The sequence below is a fragment of the Jaculus jaculus genome, chromosome 3 (assembly GCF_020740685.1).
Source record: "Jaculus jaculus isolate mJacJac1 chromosome 3, mJacJac1.mat.Y.cur, whole genome shotgun sequence".
NCBI lineage: Eukaryota > Metazoa > Chordata > Mammalia > Rodentia > Dipodidae > Jaculus > Jaculus jaculus.
Window position 1 is genome coordinate 182,846,373 of NC_059104.1, and position 24,955 is coordinate 182,871,327.

Consider the following 24,955-nt stretch of genomic DNA (forward strand, 5'->3'; position numbering starts at 1 on the left):
CTGTAAGTTTGCCTTATTCCTACTTCGGCCTGATTGTAGTTGGTGGCTTTAAAAAACCTCAACTTTTGGGGCTGGAGAGATGGCTTAGCGGTTAAGCACTTGCCTGTGAAGCCTAAGGACCCCGGTTCGAGGCTCGGTTCCCCAGATCCCATGTTAGCCAGATGCACAAGGGGGCGCACGCGTCTGGAGTTCGTTTGCAGAGGCTGGAAGCCCTGGCGTGCCCATTCTCTCCCTCTCCCTCTATCTGTCTTTCTGTGTCTGTCGCTCTCAAATAAATAAATAAATAAATAATTTAAAAAAAACCTCAATTTTTATTTTCTTTCTTTCCTTTAAATAGAGAATGAAAAGAAATAAGTTCATTTCTTTCCATATACTCCAATGTTGACAGGTTTTGCCCTCTCACCTACTTTGCATTCTGTGCTTTATTTTGAAAACAGTATTTAGTACCCTTGGTCAGAAAATAATGTCTAATTGTTATATACTCTGGAAGCTGTGTCTCCCTGCTGGAGGTAGCTTACTCCAAAGCCTTCTGCATTATACTAAACATACAGCTCTACAGATTTAAGGCTACTACAGCTTGGCTCCCAATTAAACTAATATTCTTTGCCATACACACCTCGATGGAACATATAAATTGCTTGTCTGGCTAAGCAGTTTTATAGCTTTATGCACTGCCATGGAGCTCCGTAATTACGGAGTTGTGTTCACAGAGCATTTCATAATAAATCCTACTATATCAAATTTCATTTGACCTCAATAAATGTATCAAAGAGCACAAAAATGCAAAATAGAAAATCTTCACTCTATATCAGTGTTTGTGCTCCATAGGAAAAAAAAATAAGAGCTATGACAGAATCATGCTTGTGGAAATTACATTTTAATTTTTTGGCTCTCCCCTTTATTCATGCTGCTCTGATTCCAGCATAGCATGACATGGAGATCTGGTCCTGGATTTTAGGGTTCAACTACAGGACATTTTTTCATTCCACAATCAAAACTAAGATGTACCAAAAGGTGTGACCTCTTATTTCAAGTGGGATCTTGGCTTTCTACTGGCCTGAAAGGCCTGCATTATATATTATTTAAGATGTAAATGCTTACCCACAATTCTACATACCCCAAGTGCTTTCCCAGTCTAAATCCTCTCTTTAGGCAAAATTCTATATATGAGCTGATGACCCTGTCCAAATCATACCAACTTGCCTTGTCCTGTCCTTTCATCCCTTCACAGACAGGGAGAAGGTGTAAAAATGCTTGTGTGGGGGTCTGAGAGGTCTCATTTACCCAGTTTTTCCCTAGGGAATGCCCTTAGATGTGGGTTAATAAAGGGCAAGCAAAAAATAAACACTTTACAGTATTTTTCTGAATTCATTTCTCAGGAAAATCAACTTATAATAAAAAGGTCTTTGTGCAATTACTACCTTGCCAGTGGGGCGTGAAAGAAACTAGCTTTGAGCAGCTGTTTCTTCCATTTCAGCTGAGGTAAGCCCCAGCCCTGTTCATCAGAGAGCAAAGTTAGCCTGCGTGACCTGGAGCTGAGCCTCCAGCACTCAGGCCTCACCACCAGCCCTGGAGAAAAGCACCGGCTCTGCTATTCTCCTCCAGCTTGCTGTGACCTGATACAAACATTAGATGTCAAAGATGTCATAAAGGCATGTTCTATCTCAGAAAATAATACACAATATTTTTGTGAGTGACCACTGCTCAGTCTGAGGACATCAAAGGAAATCATGTCATTGTCCTGTAGAAACTTGGTCCTAGCATGCATCTGAAACACAGCATGGATGTCTCATACTTGAGAAGTGAGGACTCTGGTTATCATATTTGCTTATTCTTTCTCTCTCGTACATAATTATTTATTAAGATCTATTATGTGGTCAGGTTCTAGACATTGCATACATTCTTGAGGGAGAAGGCATTAGGCTATCTTAAAAACAAAGAAAGAATGATATGAGGAAGAAGGATGAGATCAAGACTGAGAAGTTACAGAGGATACAGAAAGACCAGTGAGGAAGTGATTATAGAGAAATGGAATACGAGGATGGGCTTCCTAATGATAAGTATACTCAACAACCACTGATTATGAGGTGGCGCCTGCCCATTCCCTGGAAGTGCTACACGCTTCCATGTATAAGAGGTTTTTAAAGCACATGGATAACTACAAAACCTGATTAGATGACTTATGGAGCCGATCCAACTTTATAAATCTATTATTGCCAGAAAGCTACCATCAAGAGGACAGTGTCTGTAGTCACTCCCCATTCATTGAACCCATATTTTTGAGAACTTGTGATGTCTTTGTTGGTAAACAAATCTAAATCCAAATCTATACACTGTATTCCCTTAGCTGTGTGATCCTGAAAGTTCTTTCAATCTTGGGATCACATTTGTAAAGGCTGAAAATTAGTGCTGACTGTACTACCTTACATAGTTATCATTAGGAGTAAACAGACAATGCTATAAAGGACGTGGCACACTGATGTGGAAACAGTGCAATGTAACAGTAAAGGTTAGTTCTTTGCTTTTCTTCATATGTAGTTTACCTACCATTACAAGAAAACTATCAAATTACTGATAAGCAGGAAATAGTGGATCTTTCTCATAATTCTACTTCCATAGAGAATCATGAGCTAACTAAATAATTCAGTTTGGCAAGAAAAGGCTTGTCAGGTACTTAGTAGACACCATGTCCCAGAGAGTACAATTCCATCCCAAGCTTCTAGGAGGCATAAAAAGAATATGGGTCTGCAAGAGTCATTTGAAGATGTAACATGTGATCTTTAATGTTCTTCATTAAATCACGTGTTAGAAACAAAACACATGTATTCTTAAACTGGTTGCTGGGGCTCTTCTAATGAGACAATGTAAGGGAATGGGTGGAAATTAGGAACCAGACCTTACTTCTTGAATTTAGCTGCCTGTCTGAAGGTATTTCCTTTGTAATTGTTCATTGTTAGTCATATAACTAAGCAAACTGTCTGGGGTTGGTTTTACTCCTAAGTAAATATAAATACTTATTGTAAGAATTTGGGGAGCTCCTTTCTCTCCATCATATGCTACATGGTAGGATGTGGTTTAATTGCTAACTATGATCTAGAGGCTGTTTGGATACGTTGATACACAGTTCAAAATGAGGGGCCAGTGGCCATTGTGAAAGCAAGAGTATTAACAGAGCCAGAGTTGGGAGTGAGCTGAGCCACAATTGAGGCTAACAGTTCTCAAAGGAAGTACCAGACCCAAGCAAATTCTCAGGATCCAGACCAAATCTGCAGCATCAGAAACTCTGATGGAGTTCAACAGCCCACATTTTAAGACCACAGTTTCTTCCAGCAGGCAATCCTCAATGTCTGTGCCCATCAGAACAATCAGGAGGACTCCTCGCATCGGAAGTTGCTCCACCCCACCAGCAGGGCCTTTGAATCTGTAAACTAGAGGTGAAGCTGGAGCTTAGACATGCCTGACGAGTCCTCTCATGAAGCTGGTACTGCTCTCCTTCCTGGAGAGCCACCAGTCCAATCCAAGTTTACGAGTTACACCCAGGGAGACTGATGACTAGAGAAGACAAGAGATACATGCCTAGGGTCACATCACCTCAAGCTTGATCTAGATCCCAGAACTGCGAGTTACTCTACCAGGTGTGTTGTATTGTTGCTGACAGCCCATGGCCCTCATCAGTATAGAGCAAAATGACTCTTTAAGCTGAGAAAACCTGGGAGTCTCTAGCTGAAAGTAACTTTGCATGTAAGAGGTACATAGTTGGAAGCAGTTCTGGAGTTTTCACAGCATGATTGCTATCTAATCTTAAATAAGATCCTTCTCTTTCTCTTAATTTTTACCAAGAACATACTTGCCATCAGTATATAATCAGTGATTACAATAACTTGTCACTACTGAGAAACATTAAATTCCAAATGATAAATTTAACCTTACATTTTTTCCAGTAATGAGAATCAAACCCAGGGCTTTGTGCATGTTAGATAATCATCCTACCACTGAGCTACGTCCCTATATCCCCTTGACTTTTACTTATTTTAAATAAAACAATGATGTGACAAGTCAAAGTGCTCTGTGTTGAGACTACCCAGAATATCCAGCTGAGTTATAGAAGGCAGGCTGAGTGTAGGTGATGAAAACTCTTCTGCTACCTTTCATTACAAAAGCCATGGTGATGGTGGTGATGGGAGCAATGAGGATGACAATAACATGACAACACCATCAGTTTTTCCTGCAAGTCCAACAACACAACAGTGCTGCATGTGCCTTGTCTTGCTGAATCTTTAGAGCCTCATGCCGCATCCACAGCTCATGCTTGCTCACTGACTGAGAAGGACAAAGCTGCAGGAGCCTAAATTAGTTTCTTCCACTGGATCCAGGGCCAGGTCAGGGTCAAAGTTGTATTTTTGTCAGGGTCAGTTGCTACTTTGAAATCCTATGTTCTATTAAGCATGCAGTCATGTTTACTAAGAAAATCTAAATGAGTTTAGTGATCCAACTTTTGTGATATTAATTATTTGACTGGAAAATTTATAGATAAAGTTGTAGGTTTATATGCAGATGTGGCTAAAAAAATTACAGAGAGGCTATATGCAACCTTTACCCACCTCCTCCCAGTGGGAATATGCTGGAAACTACCCTATAACCTCAAAAGCAGGACCTGACATTAGTACTCTCCAACAAGTTATCAAGTTGTCCCCAGTTTGTTCTGTCTTGAGAATGAGCATAAATGGGTTCTGGATGCTGTCTTCCACAAAGTGCTCACTAGTATGATTCAGTGCAAGCAATAAGAGTGTGAGCATGAAGTCAAATCACTACTTCCCCTCACGGCTAGCCATTTATTGTGCTTACCAGAAAGTTGCTGGATGAAGTATAAAAATGGAAAACAAGAAGCAGGTATGAAGCAAAGATGAGGAAGAGGGCTTGGAGCCATGTAAGAATCACATAACATGCAAAATGTTTCCAGTTTTACAAAACCTGTGAGCCCAGGTCACTAGGCAGAGTTCCAGCAGTGGTTAGGACAGGTGAATAATCATGAAGGTAGAGAAAAGTCCCACTCACTTCTGAGGAAAATGATCCGGCCTCTGTCCTCCTTCCCATCATCCCATTTTCCTACTTGGTGACATGCAACAAAAGGAAACAGCAACCTCAGCCCCAAAATATTCTACCAGAGAATAAAAATAATAGATTCCCATCACTCCATTAGAGAGTAACCAGTCCCCACATGTCTTTTTCAAGAAGTGATCAAATACCAAATCACAGCTTTCTTTCTTGAAATTGTGATGTTCTCTAAGTATAGACGCAGATGTTCTTTAATTATGTCACAGATAAAGATGGGGATGATTTTATTAGTACAAAGAGGAAACAGTGTGACCAAAGCATATCTCATCATGAAAACTCCAGTAATTTTACTGCATAGGAAGTAAGTACTAATTGGCAGGATACTGAGTGCGTCACAAAGGAACCCGAAACCTCACCATGGATGAAGCCCACTTAGGGAATCACGAACAGAACAAACTGCCCCAGAGCCCCTCGTGCCACTTTTGGAGAGGGCGATGAACCTGTTCTCCATCCAATAGGCTACATGCCTGAAAATCTTAACTGTCAGGCTGCTCCTTGCATCCTTCGGAGAAGCAAGGCGGCAGCAGATGCGTGCGGAGCCCTAAGGTTTGCCTCTTCCAAGTTTGTAAGATGGCATTGTTGCATCCACACTCGCCTCCTTTGTTTCCTCTGGGCTGAGCTGTTGACGAGGCCATTTGTTGCCATCTGCCCCAGAGCTTCATTAAAGATACATGAATGGACCGACTGGCCTGGTGTCTTGTGAGGAACAGGTGCTGTTGTTTGTCCCTGAAGGCTTGTGCTAAAGATGCGACTCGCAGTGCTTGAGAACGAGCATCTGCAGCAGTCAGTCAGGGGCGACTCGGCAGAGACCTGGCTGCGTGCTAATATGCAAACCGAGTGACACTCAGGGGACCTCATTCTCTCTCTCATGAAGATTATTCCAGTTCTTTTAGTGATAGGCAATAAGTGTTTGTATTGAAAATCATGTGCATATTAATGTCCATTACTGAGGTAAAGATTGGACAGAGCGAGGATTTTTTTTAAAGGTTTATTTCCAGAGAAACCATTCCTCCTCTGGCTTAGTTGGAGAAAGCTTCTTTGAAATGTTGGAAGGAATGTTTCCAATGTGTGCATAGCCTGACAGAACAGGAGAGATTACAGAGGAGAGAGAGAAAAAAAAAGAGGGATGAAATGGGAGGGAGAAAGGGAGGGAAGGAAGGAAGGAAAAAAGTAGAGAGAGGGGAGAAAGAGAGAGATTGAGTGTGAAAACAGACACAAATGGGATAAGGGCCAATTTCCTTAATAGCCATATTTTTAATTGGAAAGAATAACTGAGTAATTTGCATAAAGTATGACCACTGTAAATGTTGCAGCGTCCAGCACAAGAAATAAGTGCTTCCAGAACCTCCTGTGAAAAGCTTATGTGTCAAATCATAATGGTACTGGGGCGGGTACATTTTGGAGAGTTCAGAGAGAAAAGATCTCATTTGATAGCATAGTGCATTCCTTACTAAAAATTTTTTAGTTCAGAACTTTGTTATTAAGTGTCTCTACTGTGTGAAGACAGTTCTGCCCTTTCACAGAAAGCAGAATCCAACCCTGAATGCTTGGTTGATGACAGCCTGGAGTGTTCCTAAGTACTTTGGTTTACTAGCCATCTCTCACCTGGCAAATCTGCAGGCCCTGGGTGGTGGTGCCATTCCCACTTGTAGCTGCCCACTGCTCTTCACTGGGGATAAGAAATTAAGAGGCATTTCACAATAGTCATCAGCTAGCAGCAGTGGAGAATGAACAACCAGGGACCCAAGGCTGAGAATCTCTATAATGCAATGTTGCTCCTGAGACTGCAGAGGGTACTGAGCTAGAGTGCTCTCATTCCAAACAGCTTTAGAACTATGCTTTCAGATGCCCTGTCCCCGTGTCTTCTGTAGAAAAGCTCTAGGTGCCACATCTAATGAGGAAGAACAAAGCCTGCTCTGCAGAAACCCAGCCAGCTGCAACTGCAGAATACTCAAACTGAAATGCCCTCACAAGCAAGCCTAGAACGTACATTGTCTAGAGGATTTGAGAAGAGAGTCCCACCTTCCCAGGAGTTGCTCACCAACCCTCAGTGTGTTCATACTCTACACATAACAGGAAAGGCATGCTTTGTCCATTTCCCTGTGCTTTTAGTTCTTTGTTATTGGTAAGGCATTTTATCTTTCTTCTTTCCCTCTCTCTTCACCTCCATTCTCTTTCCTCCTTTTTTCTCTTCCATGCCTCATCTTTCCCAGGGGCCACAAGGATAATATAAAAAACATTGTTATTGTTAGCCAGTCAACCTGAATGTAATGCAGTGATTCTAGAATTTTTCACACAATGAAAAATTAACTCGATACAACAAGGTCATCTGCTTTAGTGAGAAAGCTACTGAAAAACTAGCTTGACACTTCATATTCACTGCTCTTCATATCATACTTCAACAAGAAGTAGAAGATGTAGTGAAAACAGATCCAGTAGTCTACTTCTCTTCACAAATCAGTCAGTCTGTTAAGTATGTTTCATAAATATCTGAAATGTTCACAGAAGAAATGGGAAATATACATCTTGTCAAAGCATCACAAAGTCCCCACCACTAGCAAGAGAGAGTACAGTCAGCAAACAATGCAAGTCTTTGCCTGGCTGGTTTTAAGAGTGATTACAAACCACTTTCCAACCAGGACCTCCCTAGATTTTGACAATGGTTTCACAGAAGAGAAATGATATTTGAGAGTGCGTACATGGAGGCTCTATCAGGTCAATGTCACAGGTATTAAAAATCTGCTCTGTATATGGACCAGAAAGGAGCATTAACCTTAAGAGAGCCAGTCCTGTAGCTTATGGTAACAGTGTATGCTTGGCTCCGTGGTTCACGTGAGCACTGCTGTATCTTCTCCGTGTAGTGTATACATGGCCCAGTGGTTCACGTGAACACTGCTCTATCTTCTCCATGCAATGTATACATGGCCCCGTGGTTCACATGAATACTGCACTATCTTCTCTGTGCACCGTATACATGGCTCCGTGGTTCACGTGAGCGCTGCTGTATCTTCTCCGTGTAGTGTATACATGGCCCTGTGGTTCACGTGAATACTGCTCTATCTTCTCCATGCAATGTATACATGGCTCCGTGGTTCACGTGAATACTGCTCTATCTTCTCCATGCAATGTATACATGGCTCCGTGGTTCACGTGAACTCTGCTCTGTCTTCTCTGTGCACTGTGTGCATGGCCCCGTGGTTCACATGAATACTGCGCTATCTTCTCTGTGCACTGTATACATGGCTCCGTGGTTCGCGTGAACACTGCTCTATCTTCTCTGTGCACCATATACATGGTTCCGTGGTTCACATGAACGCTGCTCTATCTTCTCTGTGCACTGTATACGTGGCTCCATGGTTTACATGAACACTGCTCTATCTTCTCTGTGCAATGTGTACATGGCTCTGCTCATATTTTTCATGGGCTGACATCTCACTGATCTACCATTTCACCAGCAGTCTAACATCATTACTTTTTCACTCATCCATTTGTACATGCTCTATTGAAATTCTCTTTTTTTTCTCAAGGAAAGATCATGAATTTAACACTAACAAACTCATTGTATCATTTTTCTCTTATCTTTTATTCTATGCAATTCTGTTAATTTTGACTCTTATTCAGATATACATGATGACCTCTTACTCAGAAGTGTAAGAGGTAACATGGGTCTAAGAAGGCAGTGGGGTTTGCCCTAATTCTCTTCCTCAAAGCCATTGCGTGACGACTGCCCGGTGCTATGTAGCTGCTCACTGAAGTGCGAAGTGGGAAGGTGCCACGGCCTTGTTTCACCACATTGTGTGTTAGGTTCATCTTCACTACACACTAATATTAGTCTTCCAGTTTGCCAGCATATTTGGAATACGGACAACAGAAAAAGATTTGCTTAAAAAGAAAATCAAACTATGGTCTAAAATCCCATTAGGTACCAATCCATGGCCTTTCTATGGTCTACATGACAGAACAAATTTAAGAATATTTATGAGGACATAAGTTAGATTACTTTCTAAAAAGGATGATAAATGTTAATTAAATGTGTTTAAATTTTCTTACTCTGTTTTAAGAAACTCTCACCAGGAGGTAAATAGAATATCCTGGCCATAAAGAAATTAATAAAACATGTTATGCAAAGGAAAAATTTATGATTCATTTGGAATTAGATGTCTACCACCTTTTCAATCCATACAAATGCATAATCTTGTCAATTAAATATTATTGTTAAGGTCTAGTAGTATGTTAAAATCACTTTAAAGTGCAACTAAGGAAAATTCATGTGTGTTTATTACTCCTTAAGGATCTATTAGTGGGTATTTTATTCAGATTCGTGCTGTAAAATCTGCATAAACTCAGCATATTGTTATCCCCATGTGTGCATTTGTTTGGATAAAGCAGAACAGCAAATCTCAATTTTTGCAACTTCTGGAAAAGTCAAGAGAACTAAAACAGTCTTAATTTTAATCAGATACAAACAGTTATCACTACAGAAGTGAGGAGTTGACTATTATGCAAATAGTCACAGTTAGTGGTCACCAGGCCATCACAGAAGACTGAGCTCGGTGTTTCTGAAGACTAGTGAAGATGAATGTCCCCGTTCCGCCCGCCTTACTGCCAGGGCGGAGAGGAGCATGTGAGAGACTAATGACGGCAGCTCATAAGTGGAAACACCATTAAGACACAATGAGCAAAGTGTTCTGCCAAGATGAAAATTAATTTTTTTTCAAATTTTGTATAAATGCCATATAAATATGTTAGCATTTGTGAAGAATGTGGCATTCCATTCTTGGTAACAACCAAATCCAGACATAAACCTTTAGTAAACTTTTGACCTGTAATGAAGGCAATGTGGCTCTTACTCCTCAACTATTTTACACACGCTTATTTCGTTCTCAATGACCAGAGTTCAATTATTAAATTCCTCATCCAGAAATGCAGGTTTACATCTGAAACTGCAGGTCTTGTTAAAATTACACACAGGCAACTCAAAGGCAGGGACTTTGTTTCTCCCCAAAGCTCAGTAAAAGGCTTTGCACAGAGTAGGCTCTCAACAAATCCTTGTTACATAAATGCATCCAAACCTCTTATTCTCGGTTACTTTAGAACTAAGCTACAGGACTGGTGATAGCTTGATCTGCTGCTTGAAGCCAAAGTCCATGTGTATGTTTGAGCCCCAAATAGAGACAACAGTAACAGAAATCTCCAGACACATTTCATCAGGGTGCACCTGGCTATTGGCCATGCCAGAATCTAACTCAGAAGTTCACTAGTTGTTAAGAAAATTTTAAAATTGACTTCATTCATTTACTTCAAGATTTGTCTAATGACTGAGCACTCCTATTTCATCTGTTGAAATTCCTCTATGTATAATTTAGAGATGCTGCTAAGATTCCCTGCTAATTTCATCACCATCAATTATAATCCTTACTGACAGAAAGGGCAAGATGCTTTCACTAGGACAGCCAGAAGCATAATTTTCTAAAATACTAATAAAAATGTTTGTTGTACCACAGTGGGCTACTTAGGCAATACAGAATAAATTAGAGGAAAAAAAAACACATAAGCTTCAGCTATCATGGAGAACAGAATCCGTTTCATCTCAGGCAGGAAGGCCTCAGAAATGTACTGTGTGAACTGAAACGAACAAGAGCAGGGTCCAAGTTATTGAGACCTGGCATCACAACTCTCCTCAGAAGTATTGTTCAGAGACCATGCCTGCATGTGTGACTGGAGGCACAGAGAGGTGCTCTTTCCAGAGAACGAATATCAAGGAAAGGTGTAAACATCAAATCACCTTCTGTTTTCCATCTCTATCACACCAGCCTTTGAAACAAACACTCAATGCCATGCACTGTAGTGTCATTCAGCATCATGTGAATCCTCTGCCCCACCTCAGCATGCAAATCACATGCACACACATCCATACACACATGCACAAACACATACATGCACACAACACACACATACATACACACACATGTACATATAAATGCATACAAATATATAAACACATCCACGCATATACACACATACACACACAACATACACATTCATATACACACATGCACACACGCGCATACACACATATACATGCACATACACACACGTGCATATAGACATATACACACACACTCCCATGTATACTACCCAAACTCAGTAAAAAGTTAGTCAAGGGGGCTGGAGAGATGGTTTGCCTGTGAAACCTAAGAACCCCAGTTCGAGGCTTGATTACCCACGTTAGCCAGATGCACAAAGGGGCGCACGCGTCTGGAGTTCGTTTGCAGTGGCTGGAAGCCCTGGCACGCCCATTCTATCTATCTGCCTCTTTCTCTCTCTGTCTGTTGCTCTCAAATAAATAAATAAAACTAAACAAAAAATATATTTGAAAAGAAAGTCAGTCAACATGGGTTAAGTATGAAGACAAGCCTAGGTGGGTGCTGATTTTGAAAGGTTCTTTTCTTCATTGTACTTCTTGGGACTACCTTCACATTCAGTAACCTCAATCCAGACAGAGACACTGGCCTTAATGCAGAGGTCAAGTCTCGAGCCCCAGGTGTGGCTGTCACTGGGACACCTCCGGAAGGTGCTCTTCGTGGACTGCTAACCCCCCCCCCACTTTGCTTCTTTCTTCCAGTTGTTTTCAAGACTGTATCCACAGCCCTCTTCACACTCACCCACAGATGGCCTGTCCTCTCGACTGTGCCTTCCCAAGCATGGCTGAATCTTCAAGTTAAGCCCAAGTTCAACTCCACCAGGAAAATCTACAAACGTATTTCTTTGCATTGCCAAAAATTACACTATGCTCATGTACTTAATAATTCATCATTGTGGTAATATTTGACACTGTTGTAGGCATTGAAGTAGCAATAGATATTATCCCCCACCATTATTTCTACACATTACAGGTAACATAGAAATGAAAATTTAAATATACATTTATGGATATACAAGTATACAAATGAGTATATATAATAACATACAAAGAAAAGGTGAACATATATATATAAACGTATACGCATGTACAAAGATGAGCAGGTGTATCTATACCCATCTATCTCTAGCTAGCTATCTATCTACATATCTATCTCCACATATAAAAATTACTAGTTGGTAGTAGGTAGGTACAAGATAATGAGACTATGAGAGATGTAGGGCAGGCAGAAAGTTGGCCTAGCAGTCAAGGAAAAGAGGACTATTTTGGATAGAGATATTGAAGGATGGCTTCTTTGGGAATGTCACTGGTGAGAAAATGTCCCCTGAGACTAGCTGACCGCACAGTGACTCCAGCAAAGGACAGGCGAGCACAAGGCGGGTGGGGCAGCGCTGAAGTGACTTGCCCACACCCTCTACAGGAGGCAGAGCACGCCTCCTCCCACACTCACGCTCTCCTTGTCTAAAATGTGGAAAACGGGAGAACTTCACATCTAGCTAGAAACTGTTACATCCCTCCAACTCTTTGCCTACTTAGCACACTAACAAAATTTTAGACAAAGTGAAATTTATTTACTGTAATTAAAATGACACATTCTGGGCTGGAGAGATGGCTTAGCGGTTAAGCACTTGCCTGTGAAGCCTAAGGACCCCGGTTCGAGGCTCGATTCCCCAGGACCCACGTTAGCCAGATGCACAAGGGGGCGCACGCGTCTGGAGTTCGTTTGCAGTAGCTGGAAGCCCTGGCATGCCCATTTTCTCCCCCTCCCCCCGCCTCTTTCTCTCTGTGTCACTCTCAAATAAATAAATAAATAAAAATTAAAATGACACATTCTGTATTCAATCTCTGGGCTGGAAACACAAAAATATTCAAAATAAAGTTACCTTCAACCTTTATGTGGGGAAAACTCAATGGTAAAGTTCACAAAACAGAACAGTAATATATGCAGTCTCAGACACTGAGTAACTCAAATTTCCCTTAGATTTCCTTTTTTGGTAATTAAGACTAATGTCACATTTGCCAGATGAAAATGGAATATACAATAGTGTTGTATGCTGCAGCAATTCACTCTCATGGTACTCTGCTGATAGGCCAATAGTGTTATTTAAGTCTTTATTAGCAATAAAGTTATTAGCAATAGTGTTATTTAAGTCTTTATTAGCAATAAATAACTCAATTAATCAACAGCTCAACAATGCATCCACAACTGAAGAGAAACAGAAACTCAACAATAACGAGAGGGAAATATGCAGGTGGTCCACTCAGGTAAAGAGATAAATAAGTAACTGGAATCCACAATGGAAACGAATGTAATGAATGTTTTACATGCTCAGAAACTAAGAAACCTAACTTAGAAAGTGTCAACCAATGCTATAATCCCAGTACTTGTGAGACCAAAGCAGGAGGAGTGTGGCAATACTGAGGCCAGCCTGGACTACTCATCAAACACCAGGCCAAATGCAGCCACCTGGTAAGTACCAAGCCAGCCAGAGCTACATAGCAAGGCCCCAGCCCAAAGGAGGATGGATGAAAGAAGGATTGATTTTTTTGAATATGTATTTTAATATATAGAATTTTTTTCTTTAGTTCATTGAAGATACAAGTATTGCATATCATTGGTTGAAAAGTAGGTGTAGTGTAAAGTCTTACCCAATCTTCTGTAACATTAGAAAAACAATGATATTACAAAGTATGTTTATCCTATTTGCATAAAATTATAGAAAGAAAAGGCAAAAGAAAAACATGAAAGGAAAATGAAAAATCAAGCAAGGATATTGTTTTGATAAAGAAGTCCCATTATATCCACAATTTAGACTCAGCTGCTATCCATTCTTGCCTCTTATGCTTCGACAGATAATCTCCACAAACAAGAGCTATATTTACCTTAGAACTCTTTTGAAAGGATTAAAATAATGTATAAATTGCATCTTGAAGACTAAATTACTATAAAACCTTTAAATAAAAATTTGAAATTTAATTAAGATACATATGTTCATTTTTAAACCTGAGAATACATAAAACACTTTAAATTGAAATTAAAAATAAAAGTTGACCTGTGTTGCTCTTATATTGCTAATCAACTTAGTGTCGATACAAGGCCAACCAACCTACTAGTGTACCAAGCACAGCCTCTCCTGACAGAGACGGTGACAATGCCACCTTACATGCCCATGCATCGATGAGTATGGTATCCAAATCAAGCCTATCCATTCTTAGGTCAATTTAAATGCTCTCTCTCTCTCTCTCTCTCTCTCTCTCTCTCAAATAACTAAATAAACTATTTTGTTTTTTAAAATAATATTCAGCTAAGTCAGTGACACAAAGCCCAGCTTGGATTCTCTCTAACTTTTCTTGATTTAACAAATTTTCCTTAAAAGTCCTTATACACTGCTCTCTGGCTATAGTTTCCATGGTTTATAAGCAGTTGGATCTACATGGAAATTATCAGCCAATAACAATAGGTCTTTGTCCAACTGTGACTACTTCCCTCCTCCACAGCTAGTCCTTATCTGGCTCAGGAAATGCCTGTTTTAACTGACAGGTAGGAGATTAAATCTACGGCTGCTGAAACACAATCTCGGCTCTGTTAGCTGGGCTTTCATTGAAAAGCACTACAAACACATAATTTGTTTATGTTGTACCAGCAATCTCTGACAAAGCAGACTGTCTAGATGAGACAAATGTGGTTAAACCCATTTATTGTATTATTTCTGCTACACAGAACAAGCTCTTAAAACACAGAAACTAGACAAGGCACAAAGCTCTAGCTGTCTAAAGAAATCAGGAATAGATGACTTCTTGTTACACTAGCCCTTTCCACACAGAAAGCATGCGCTTCCCTGGCAAGCATTGATTCCCATTTCTCTTTAGGTGAGTGGTTCAATTATGTTTATGCTTTCAGTTTTCGCAGTTTAATTTTTGTTTCTGCCAGCATAAACGGCAAATGATCTGCTGATCTGCATCTCTCAAGAACTTAAGAATACAGTGAAAGCAAGTGCTGTGTCACCTCAGAAACACCAGAGTGACAACAATCTGCCCAATTTTAATCGTCATTGCACATTCTCATCTTTATTTCATTTGATGAAAAATAACTTTGTAGCTCATTAAGGTTATGGCTGGCAGTTCACTTAAAATCCTGGCATCACGCAGTCATCATGCATCATCTAATTTTACCTGGTGTCAAAGAAGAGGTGGCAACAGCAGTAGCAATGAAGGTTGCTCACTTAGTACTCCTGAATTTAATGATCCAAATTAACAACTAGAAACTAGAAAAATAAATTTATCTAGAATTATGGAATGGCTTTGCTTTTCTATTTAAAGTCTGTGTTTTGGGTGTACTTACTCAGCTCTGACACTCCAAATGTGTTACTTTAAACTGAAACATTAATAATAACTAAATATTCAAGTCATAGATTGAGTTCTAAAAGCTATAATCAACGAAAATATGACAATAGATGTCATATAATTATTTTTAAAATAAGAAATCTGATGCTATAATTCAACTTAGCCAAAAAAATTAGGAAGAGTGGTATGATAAACAACAACAACAAAAACATCCCAATTTATTTGAAACACAGCCAGAAGGATTATGGTCAGCCACTCTCAAACATGTCACTGTCTTCTAAAATCTTACTGTATTTTTCCTTTCTCATCACCATAAGACAGGACAGTGAGAAAATAATCTTCCTGTTAGAACATAGGTACCACTTGAAACTCAGAATTGATCTTAAAATACAGAATGTATGCAATACACTAGCCAAATCCATAGGGTCTCCCTTACACAGTATGGATAATGAGGGAATCCATAACAGACATAAACAAACCCAGAAAGATGTCCAGACCCCACATCATTATGTATGATATATGCCCAAGATATATGGCTTTGCAACAAATGTTCAAGTTCAAATGTGGCTTCTATTAGACTGATTCAGCCACAGCATGGGGCTTCTTTAATAAACAGACCTTAGTGTTAGAAAATATTGGGAACTCAAATCATGTATTATGTCCCCACTAGTCAAAGGTGTGGTGCTTTTAATACCTTGTGTTCCTTGAATCTTTCTTACAATGGACTGTAAATTATAAAGTAAAACCAGATTCTAGAAATATATGTAGAAGTCTGAGAATCTTACATCACAAGCTGAGAACAGAATACAGAATGCTAGAGCTCAATGTAATGCCAAGAGAGAAATTTTATTTCTCATTAAAAAGCAAAAATAGTTTTAACAATATAGGTGCTAGTTTATATTCTCCATGACTCTTAAAGATGTGGAATACATCAAAATAAAATAAAATATGTGAGCATAGCTATTTACCCTACTTAAATTAGTTCTTCATCATATCTGAAAATATTGCATACATATAATATTTCTATAAAATCAAAATATTTAGTTCACTTTATAATCATGGTGTCTTAAAAGTAGAATGGTTTTAGAAAAACATTTCCCATTGCATTCACTTTAAACATAAACATAATATGGCACAGAGAGAACTGATTTGCCAAGTTCACCAAACCTGAGCCTGGCAAAACTGGAACTGAAAGCAAGGTCTTCAGTCTCTTTATTCGCTAATTCACAAAATTCAAATCTGATTTTCAGGGACGAAAATGTTTAGAAAGCTATAAGCCAGTAATTTTCATGTGGGCAAGGAGCTCTAGTGCACCTTTGAAGAAATGCACTTACCCTGCTTGCCTTTCCTAAATCATCATTTAGGCCTGACCACCACACTGGAGGGAGAGAACTCCAGGCACCCATTGGGCACTGTGACTTACCCATGGTTACATGTTAGTTAAAGTCAACTAACTTGGAACAAAATCTGCCAAATTCCAAGTTTAGGTATCATCATTTTCATTTCCCTGCTTTCTTTTTGTCTTTTAAAGGATAGATCTTAAAATTCAAACTTGAATCCACAGTGAGCCTTTGATCAGAGAGACCTAAAAGATCACCCAAAAGAAGATAGATTTCTGTCAGAGCTCTTGATGATCCACCAAAGGTTAATGGTAAGACCCCACTGCTGAAGACACCATATGCTGTTGGCATGTAACATGCAGTGACATGGCTGGAAGCTGGAAGAGAGTCAGTCCCCAAACAGTTAGTGTGTCTAGTGCCAGAAGGTGCTACATGAGCAACAGGGGGAAAATGACCAACATCTGTCCAAGCAACTCATGGTCTAACCTACTTAGCAGCAAATAACCTGACGTGAAGCTCACACAAGTGCAATAGTGGCACACAGCCATGGTGGGAAATCAACTGCTCTTGATTTGGCTAACTGATCCATAGCTGGATCTGGGAAACAAGTCAGACCCACATCCAAAATTGAGCCCGCTCTCCATTTATCAAGGTCCCTCCTATCGTGGGCTACAAGTGGCCCTACACCTATTAAAGTCTCTCTAAAAAGTAATGGTTATCCCATTTATCTGGTGCTAACTTTACTCTCCCATGAGAATCTGCTTCTCTTTTTCAGATAGATGCAGATACTAAGGAGAGAAACACCCCATCATACCTCAAAAGGGCCCAGCTAAAACTAAGAATAATTGGGGAAACATGCAAGAGTGCTGTTTTCTTGGAGAACCAGGTACCAGCACAATGGTGAAGGAGATCGACACAGAGAAAAATAAACCCCTACCAAACCAGATATCCAGAAACACAGAGGCTCCCAAGATCTCAACAATGAAGCAGACCTAAAATGAACCCAACATGGCTCAGGGAAATTTGTGGAAGAGGAGGCAGAAAGAATGTCAGAGCCACACGTTGGGTCATGATACACAGAGACATTTCCTCCTACTCAAAACTGATGGCTAACCCCACAATGCATGACCCAGACACCCCAACAAAGAGGGAAGATGGGGAAGAGGCTAACAGTAGTACCAACTTGACTGTATTCACTGAGTACAAAACAAATATTCAAACCTGCCTGCTCTTCTCCCAACTTTAGTCTACATATATTTTAATAGGGGAAAGGGATGGAAGAAAAACTCACTTCTGCCATAAGATATCTCAGAAGGTGGATTTGCAGTGACTCTAAAAACTACCCTCTTTCTCCTTTCCCACTTCCTATAATTTTTTATGCCTATGATATACTTAAACCAATCATGGATTATCCTTTTTAAAAATGTACGATACCATGAATTCTGAGAATGGAGAAATATCTTTTACCCTCATATTCCTCACAATATAAAGAGTTTTCCAAAGACAGCTTTTAGTAAACTGTAAATTGAGTAGTTTTTCTAGTGCCAGGGATAGTTTAAAAATCCTAAAATTAACAGGCTAAGTAAAATACAGTAAAAAAAACAAAAAAAAGTAAAATAAATAAGTAAAATAAGTAAAAAACAATCATGCATCAAATACAATTGGCTGGATGTGGAAAATGCAAAGTTGGTTTAACATATTAAAACCAATTGACATAATTCATGATGTGTAGAAGACTGAAAGAGCAAAGATCATGTTAGTAAACATAGAAAAAATTGAAAAACCCTAAAACCAATTCATGATTTAAGAGAAAAAAAAAAACTTTCAACAAACATGAATGGAAAGGAAGCTTCTCAGTCTCATTAAAGGTTTCTAAGACAAACTGACAGCGACCACCACAGCACCAAGAACAGGTGTGAGGTCTGCCAACTCCACCTCCACTCAGTATTGCGTTGGACTTCCTAGCAAGAGCAATAAACGAAGAAAAAGAAATGAAATCCACACAGTGGAAAAGAAAGAAATGAAACAGAGTTTGCTGTATTTTTTTATATAATTGGTAGGAAACATAATGACCATGGAAAACCTTAAAGAATTATTTTTTGTTTATTTTCATTTATTAATTTGAGAGCAACAGACAAAGAGAGAAAGAGGTAGAGGGAGAGAGAGAGAAAGAGAGAGACAGAGAGAGAGAGAGAGACAGAGAGAGAGAATGGACATGCCAGGGCCTCCAGACAGTGCAAATGAACTCCACATTGTGTGTGCACCCTTGTGCATCTGGCTAAAATGGGTCCTGGAGAATCGAGCCTCAAACTGGGGTCCTTAGGCTTCACAGGCAAGAGCTTAACTGCTAAGACATCTCTCCAGCCCAACAATTTAAAAAAATATTTAAAAAGCAACCAGGACTAGTAAGTAAATTAAGCAGTTACAATATGCAAGGCTAACAGCAAAAATCAGCTTTCTTTTTAATATACTAGTAATAAACAACTAGAAAAAGAAATTCTTCAGGCATATTAATCTAAAAATAAAATACTTTGAAAATTATGATCAAAATATACAAGACCTCTAATAAAAGGCTATAATACATAGAAAATACCCAGCATGAGAATTAAAGTAAAGAAAATAGTATTGTAAACCCAGTATTTGCTAAGAGAATCATTTTGGTGCTCTTAACACCTATAAAACATAATTATGCAAGGTAGTAGAGGGGTCAGTTGGTTTAAATATAGTAATCATTTTATTATATACACATATATATGCTTATCAAAGTGGCACATTGTATGCCATAAATCTATATGATTTAAAAAATATTTTATATTTTTGCTGGGCGTGATGGCGCATGCCTTTAATCCCAGCACTTGGGAGGCAGAGGTAGGTGGATCACTGTGAGTTTGAGGCCACCCTGAGACTACATAGTAAGAGTGAGACCCTACCTCAAAAAACCAAAAAAGAAAATTATTTTTATTTATTTATTTGTAAGAGGGAAAGAGGTAAGAGAGAATGAGAGAGTGAGAGAGAGGAGGGGAGGGAGAGAATGGGCACGCCAGGGCTTCCAGCCACTGCAAATGAATGCCAGATGCATGTGCCAGCCTTGTGCATCTGGCTTACGTGGGTCATGGGGAAAACCTGGGTCCTTTAGCTTTGCAGGCAAGTCCCTTAATCGCTAAGCCATCTCTCTAGCCCAATCTATATGATTTTTAATTGCAAGGGAAAACTTTAACACACCATAACAAATGAGAAAAATAACATATTCAGGGAACAGAAGACGCAACATTGTTGAGATCACAATTCAAGGGTTGAGGCTATTTCTTACTGATTTAAAGCACTTCCCCTTAAGCCTGTCAACCAGATTTTGGACCCACCATGCACATTTAGTCAGACACAATGTGGCGCACGAATCTGTCATCCCAACATGCCTACCATAATGCACTGTAGGAGCAGGAGCCATGAGGATCCCAAAGCTCCAGAGCCAGTGAGTTTGGCCTTCCTAGCAGCAAACTAGGAGAGACTCTGTCTCCAAGGTAGAAACAGAGGACTCACACTCTGAGGCTGTCCTCTGGTCTCCACATGTGCATGCACACCCACTTCTACACACACGCATATCAGACACACTTCATATACATGTATACAAACAGAGTTTTCTTGTTGTTTTGTTTTGTTTTTCAAGGTAGAGTCTGAGTCTAGCCCAGGCTGACCTGGGATTCACTATGTAGTCTCAGGGTGGCCTCGAACTCATGGTGATCTTTCCACCTTCTGCCTCCTGCATGCTGGGATTAAAGGTATGAGCCACCACAACTGGCTCCACAAGGTTTGTTTGTTTATTTTTAAAAGCAGTTCTTCTCAAACTGATTCATAAACACAAGGGAGGTAAAAATTCCAGCAGTGGAGTGAGTGTGTCTCAAAATAGCAAAGCACTTTCTGAGTATAACTCTGGTCCTGGGTTTGATCCCTAGCATTAAATATGCTAGCAGGACATTTTTTAAAAAAAAAAATAGTATTTCACAATAATTTCAAGGCAGTGGAGAAAGGATAGTCACCCAAAGATATTTCATTAGAAATGGCTACCAATATGGAAAAATAAGCTTATACCTTTGTCTTTTATTGTACACAAAATTTAATTCAAATGGACTATGATCTAAGCATACAACTAGAAAAGTTTCAGAAGAAAATGTAGGAGAATGCATTTATGGAATTTCTTAGAAGAATAATTAAAATCAGAACCTTTTTTTAAAAAAATTATTTTATTTTATTTTTAATTTTTTTTCTATTCTGCAATTACAGGCAGTTTGGTACCATTATTAGGCTCATCCATGACCCACCCCCTCCCCCTTGGCCTCTCCTTGTTGAGGTGCATGGATCGTGCATTGTGGAGTTAGCCCACAGTTACTGGTATGATAAATGCCTCTGTACATCATGACCCAACATGTGGTGCTGACATTCTTTTCGACCCCTCTTCTGCAAAATTTCCCTGAGCCATGTTGGGTTCATTTTTTGGTCTGCTTCAGTGTTGAGGTGTTGGGGGCCTCTGGGGCTCTGGCTCTCTGATTTGGTAGGCGTTGATTTTTCTCTGTGTTGATCTCCTTCGAAATAAGCAAGGGTGCTGTTTTCCTGATGAACCGGATACCAGCACAAGGAGGAAGGAGATCAACACAGAAAATCAGAATCTTTTAACAAGGCAGAAAACAAAAAAAGATAGAACATATTTCACCAAAATTATAAACCTTGCTCTCTAAAAGATGCATTTTAAGATATATAAGCCATAAAATAGTAAAAAGAATCTGCAAAAGAAAATGAAGGACATCCATCTCAAATATTAAAAAAGTTATGACTTCATAATAAGAAAAATAAAAGAATAAAACGAATGTCAAAATTTGAACAGACCATCACAGAAAACACATGAATAGCTAACAAGTACATCACAGAAAATACATGAATGGCTAACAAGTACATGAGAAGACACTTCCCATCACCAGTCATCCAGGAAATGAAAAGGAAAATCAAAACCTCAGAAAGTCATAACATATGCTTCCTAGTGGTGCATGTTAAAGTGATAAGTAGTTCCATGTACTGGTGAGGATGCAAAAACTCTCACAGGTCATTAGAGAATTAAGAGTATATAATTTGGGAACTAAGGCAGGAGGATCAATGCAAGTTCAAGGCCAGCCACCGGAGGTCTGAGACAATCTGAAGGCAATGTTAAGACCCTGTCTAACAATAACACAAAACAACATCCCTCCCCCCCCCGAAATAAAACACAGCAAATGATGCAATGATACAACTACTTTCTTATAATTCAAATTCTTAGAAAGTAAATCACACAGTTTACACATAGTCTAATAGTCAATCCACTGTTAGATAGATTTTGTATCTGAGAAATGCAAACATGTATAAATAGACCTGTACTGTTATTTCTAATAGCCAATAACATCCACTGTACAATCAGTATAGAAATGACAATAAATCTAGCTTATGGAATAGTACTAAGTGAGGTAAGTTAACAACTTACTGGTATACTCTCTAACATGAAAAAGGTAACTGGAAAACTGGAAAAGCCAGTATGCTAAACAAAATATACCTACCATAAAAGAGCCCCCCCCCCCCCCAAAAAAAGCAGACAGCAGACGGTTCTTGAGCTTTAGGAAGACAATTCGAGATATAAAAGGGCTTTCAGGACTGAAATGTGTATGTGGTTGCATGCAGTTTCCAGAATGAAATCCAATGCTGAATCCTGGTGAGAAAGTGTATGGCTCCCGTATCAATAACACAAATAGCATCTATTGAAAAAGCAGAATTTGAAGCTTTCCTATGAACTAGGTATTTCTTTCTTTTTTTTATAGAGGAAATAAACAAGATTGAGAGATTAAGTAATTTAAGCCAAAAATTCAAACAGATCTTCTGCAGACCCTACTCTTTCCAAAATTTTACATCTACTCTTCTTAAGCCACTAGTTGTCTGTGTGTCTAGGAAGATGTGATCATGGTTAATGGGGTGAAGGGTGTTAACATATCCTGGGGAGAAGAGAGTCTGAATTCGTATTAACCAGGATGCTGGTTCCCTGAGATACCCAGGTTCATGGTGTGACCTTCCTGACCTGTCAGGGTGCCTGGTTTGAGGGGTTGATCATACAAACTTTCAAGACAGCAGCCTTGCTCTATCTGCAGGTAGCTTGCAAAGAAAAACAATTACACAGCACAGGAACACATGTGCTCACCACTGCTACACAACTGCAGTGCCTGATGCAGGCGCCGCTCCTCCCACAGGCCAGTCTATAAGCACTTGGATGGAACAAGGCATGAGTGGGCAGAGTTCAATCACTTTAAGAACTTGTCATCAGTTTGAAATAGTGTAGAGCTATCTTATGCAAAGGAGTACACTGCTTTAAGAGAGATTTCAGACTCTGGTGGTGGTCACTATGGTGTGCACATGCATGTGTGTCCCTTGATGGAGAGGCATGGAGCCACGAGGAGAGAATGACCCTAAGCCACTTCTCCTGTTTTCCTGGAAATAGCTTTGGGGCCATGTGCTGCGTGACTGTAGCATGTGTTTAAGAGCAGGTGGGAGGGAACCACTGTTGAGGAGAACAGCCAGGTCAACCCTATCCTACAAAGGTTTTCCTTATATACTATTAAAGAAGGATCTTGGGAAATAACAATCTTTTCACTGAAATACCTAAGGAAGGTTAGAAGTGAAGATTCTAAATTGAGGGGTAGACTAAAGAACTAATTGCAGGTGCTAATCTGAGACTTATGATATTCTAGTGACATTATCATGCTATTAGCCTGCTTTAAGCCACTATGGTAATCACATGAGTGATGAGAATGATTGGAATGTAATAACACTAACAATGCCCCACAACTGCAGCCACTTCACTGTGACCAGCATTTTTCTACATGCTCTATGTGTCTTTGCACACTGGGTTGTCAAAATATGTAGATGAAGCAGGTACTTCTATTTTCCTCATTGCAGGTGAACCACTCACATCAAGGTTAGACAGCTAATAAATGGAGACTTTGGGATTTGAATTCAGGTACTATGGCTACAAACACTATCTCCAACTATGGTGTCCTACTGCCTAAGCATGGAGACTTCCAAGACTAGAACCATGGGCTGCATTATAGGGATAAGAGCAGTCAGGAAAGGGGAAAGGAGAGGGAACTGTGGGTGAGCACTGGAAACTAGCCCAGAGGGTGTGAATAGTGTGCATTAGTGTGTGTAAGTATGTGGGCTCCTCATGTCATAAATGAATGCCCACAACATGCATTTGTGAGTCTGGCTTTGCTGTCCCTATGACAAACAAATCAAAGCCGAAACTCAGCATTGTGTTAAGAGTGACTGGCTCTGCATTCTCATTCCACACTGCTTAGGGAAAACTTGAAAATATTTTAAAATATGCAGGTTGGAAGATTAAAAAAATATATTCTGTTGGGCTAGGGAGATACTCATTGGGTAAGAAAGTCTGCTGCATATACACGTAAGCCTGATATTGCCTGAGTTTGATCCCCAACACCCACATACAGTCCTGGGGTATAAAGCAAAGACAGGGGAACTGCCATGGTTTGGTGATACTCAGTCAGTCTAACAGAAAGCAGTAGCTCTGGGTTCAATGGCAGACTGCCAAGGAAATAAGCTGGGAAAGCAGCAGAGGATGGCCACCACCCACTGACGTGCACACACTGCTGCACATGTACTACCTACACAATGCACAACCTCGCTACAGGATTCCTCCAGTCTGAAGTTTCTGTAACATGAAAGAATTAGTTGAGCTGTTTTGTTTCTCTAGAGACATGTGGGTTTGAACTGATCAAGAAGCACTGGAGTACACAGTCTAATGTTGGCATGATTAAAAAAAAGAATAGACTGAGCTGGAGGATGGCTTAGAAGTTAATGTGTTTGCCTGCAAAACCAAAGGACCCTGGTTCAATTCCCCAGGACACACATAAGCCAGATGCACAAGGTAGCATATGCATCTGGAGTTCATTTGTAGCGGTTGGAGGCCCTGGTTCACCCATTCTCTCTCTCTCTCTCTCTCTCTCTCTCTCTCTTTCATAAATAAATAAATAAATATTTTAAGATTGGCTGGAATCCTCATTCTTTCTGCCATCTTAGTTTTGAACTAGGTCTTGATTTCCTTGTAGATGCATGAAGACATGGTCTTTATACTGCTTACCTGAATGAATCAAGGAAGTGGTATTCAAAAGTATCCTTTTTCCCTGAGCTTAGAGTGAATGTTAGGAGG

The 24,955-nt window shown here is 39.8% G+C and overlaps 1 protein-coding gene across 24 annotated transcripts in view; it reads right to left on the reverse strand.

Annotated features, from left to right (window-relative positions):
• Sox6 (SRY-box transcription factor 6) overlaps positions 1-24,955 on the reverse strand; it is a 610,295-nt gene that overhangs the window by 122,173 nt on the left and 463,167 nt on the right. The gene's annotated exons all lie outside the window — the stretch shown is intronic.